The sequence below is a fragment of the Elephantulus edwardii genome, unplaced genomic scaffold, assembly GCF_000299155.1.
Source record: "Elephantulus edwardii isolate Elephantulus edwardi_28Jun2011 unplaced genomic scaffold, EleEdw1.0 scaffold00083, whole genome shotgun sequence".
In the NCBI taxonomy this organism is placed as follows: domain Eukaryota; kingdom Metazoa; phylum Chordata; class Mammalia; order Macroscelidea; family Macroscelididae; genus Elephantulus; species Elephantulus edwardii.
In genome coordinates, this window is record NW_006399833.1 from 1,796,672 (window position 1) to 1,800,350 (window position 3,679).

Sequence of the window (3,679 nt, forward strand, 5' to 3'; positions counted from 1 at the left end):
AGAGCTGGACAATGACTAAGGATGACAGAAGAATTGATGCCTTTGAGTTGTGGTGTTGGAGAAGAGTATTGAATATACCATGGTCTGCTTAAGAGAACAAACAGGCATATCTTGAAGTGGGTGAATCCAAGTTGCCCATTGGAGGCAAGGATTATGAATCTCTGTTTCATATTTTTTGGGGGCATGTGGTCAGAAGGGACCAGTCCCTGGAGAAAGACATCATGCTTAGAAGGGTAGAGGGACAGCGCAGGAGAGGAAGATCCAGAATGAGATTAATTGACACAGTAACCAAGATAGTAAGGGTAGGTGTGCCAGAAACAGTGAGACTGGCTCAGGACAGGGCAGGGTTCAGAGCTATTGTACATATAGGGTTGCTATGAAATGCAGATGACTCAGCAAGAAGTCATAGTGTCCTCATCTGAAAGATAGTGTTGATTGAAATTCGTGCATACTGCTTAGCCAGGTATTTAACATCCCAGAAAATTGTACTCTTATTATCCCTAAGCTCATTTTGGAGAAAACAAAAAAAAAATCAAGAACTTTAGGTGCTCACTGAGTAAGAATTACATCCATGAACAATTAAGCCTCAGTGAAATTTTGTAAGATATGTAGGTTGTTGTCACATGAGTGATACATACCTCATGGCTGCAGAAGTTCAATGAGGAAAGACAGTAGATGGGAAGGTGAGATTGAGAAAGAAGGAAGAGGAAGAAACTCAAAACAACTTTTCCTATCGCCATTGAGTTGGAAGCAACTCTTAATTGATCCTCTCAAGGAAATTATGGTGTAACTATGACACCCTTATCTGAGGTCACAGAAAAATCTTCCAAATAAGACCTTAGTCACAAAATTTCTGTACACTGTTCAAAAGCAAAAGTTGTTTTAAAAAGAAATTACTACTTTCAAACAACTGGGTCTTTCCTCTTCCTCATTTTGAACTTTGTGTTTGCTAGCTGGGTAGTCTGATGTGAAGACAATCATTAATAAAGAAAAAATGTGGCAATCTCTTTGCAATGAGTGATTATTCGGGAACATTTCTCAGGTGAGGGCCTAAAGCTTCCAGGAGCAGCAAACCAAGGTTCTCTTTCAATGTTGCATCAGCAGGGACTGGAGTTCTCTCAAGGATTTTGAAGATGACAAAATACACTTGAGCTGGGGCAAGTATGTGCTCTTTTGGGCTGGAGGAGGAAAGGGAGAAAAGCCCCTTTTTGGTCTTGGTGGAGTCTCAGCTTAACATCCTCCTGGAAGCAGTAGAATCTCTGGACCAGAATGGCTCCTATTTCTAAGTCCTCCACAGAGTGTACATCAGTGAAGCTTAATTTTTGGATTAGGTGATGGTTTGACTGCCACCTTCCCATAAAGCCTCATGAGAAGTTTCCTTTAGTGACTAGTGTGTCTGTCTGAGCCCTTCATCATGAATGTAGCTGGACTCTACTTTCTAACACACTGCCCTCTCATTAGGGATTCATCCTACCCCATCTTGCACATGTATGTGGGCCCAAGGGGGCAAGGTAGAAAATAGGATAGGGAGGTAAAATGTTTGGGTTAGTGTCAGGTGGCATCAAGTCAGCTCTTGACTCATAGAAACTTTTAAGCACTACAGATACTTTAAGGACTACAGATACAGATTGTGTGGAGAATTATTGCTGACTCAGGGATGTTACTATAGAAAACAGCCTCCTTAGCATTTTATTTGGATGGCATTCCCTTAGCAATTCTCAGATACTCCTTCCTAAGCCCATTCACTACACAAGAACAAATACATCGAACACCTGTAGCTTTATTGAAAACAAACAAATATACAGAATTAAAGTGTTCAATTATTATTCATTTTAACAGATGAATTAACTTGTGATGCTGTACTTTTGTACCATTTGTGTCTGACATAAAAACACTTTAGGGACTGTTCTAAGGAACCATTCCTTAGAAATCAGGACCTGGGGAATGGTTGTCGATGGTCCCAAGCTCTATCTACAGGGGCCATGCCAAATGGATGCACTTGAGGAACGGCTGGCTTAGGTAGCCCAGGACGCATGGGTAGCCCAGGAGGCAAGGGTGGTACAGGCAGCCCAGGTGGCATGGGAGGCCCAGGAGGAGCAGGAGGCCCATGTGGCCCTACTGGCTGGGGAACTACAGGAACATATCTCCAAGAAGGGTCCAGGCTATGGAAGGCATTATAGGCTCTATCCATGAAGACTCCCATAGGAGGGCCCGTGGTGATGGGTTGCACATTTGGAAACATGAGTGCCTGCTGATGTCTCCTCCACTTGGCCCTTCTGTTCTGAAACCAAATCTTCAGTCATAGAGAAAAAAAGGGATTGGGTTAGTATTTGTGACAGTTTATGTCATAACAGAGCAAAACCAAAACCAAATAGCCCACAACTCTATATACCACTGAGGTTTTTTCCCCTCTGGGTTTGGTTTTTATTTTTTAAATTCATTGTGGGAAAGCAGCCAGGAGAGACAGTCCTTGGAGAAGGACATCATATTTGCAAGGGTGGATGGTCAGTGCAGGAGAGGAATATCCTGGATGAGATAGACAGACACAGTGACTGTGGTAATAAGGATAGATGTGTCAACATGATATTGGCTCAGGGTAGGGCAGGGTTCAGAGCTATAGTTCATAGTGTCTCTATGGGGTGCAGTTGACTCAACAGTAGTTAACAACAACATATATAGTTGAGCCTTCATAGAACCCAGCTCTTAAAAAATATTAATTTGAGTACTTCCCTTGGATTGAGAGTCAACATGACTCTGTTAGGAGTACAACTTTATGTATTGGATTATATACATACACACAGAGACACATAAAATTTATAGTAAAACCTGCAAAATCAGAAAACCTGTGTAAGGCAGAAACCTGTCAGATAAGGAACTAAAATATTTTTCCACTAATAAAGAACAATAGAGAAAGAGTTAAGATTAAACCCATTAATGTTGGGAAACTTTCAAGACATGGAAAAAGAAGGCAGTCCCATTAAGTTGTAACTTACACAGGTTTCATTGTATGTAGACCTCCCCCTCTCCCCTGCCACACACCCTATGTACATACACACACTGTGACAAGTTCTGGTGGCCTAGTGGTAGTGAGAGAAAGATGAGCAATCATTCTCCCTCTCAACGCAATGTACTGCCTTTAAAAGTTCTCTGGAGGGTCAGCTATGAGAGAGTTCATATTTGACAGTACTTAACAATAATACATTCTAGATAATATATGGTTGTTGTTATGTAGCATCTAGTCAGAACCGACTAGATATTGCCTGTTCTTGTCCAGTGGAGCAGCTGATGGATTCAAACTGCATGCTTTTGGATTTGCAGTACAACTTTTCACTACTAAGCCATCAGAATACACACACACACACACACACACACACACACCCCCTTCCTAAACAACAATATGCCTCTGGAAACTATGAGCTTTGATAAATGTCAATAGTTATAGAAAGGCTTCAATACTTTTCACGGGGTCCCTATGAGTCCTGCTTGACTCAAAAACAATCAACAACAAACAGACACATAATTATTATTGTTGTGTACTGTAGAGTCAGAGCCAACCCATAGATGACCCTCCAGGGGGTTTTCAGAGGCAGTTAATTGCACGGGAGGAGACTGCCCATCCCTTTCTAACACAGCAGCTAGTAGCCTTGAAGTGAGTGCCTTTGGGACTGCACCACAACTT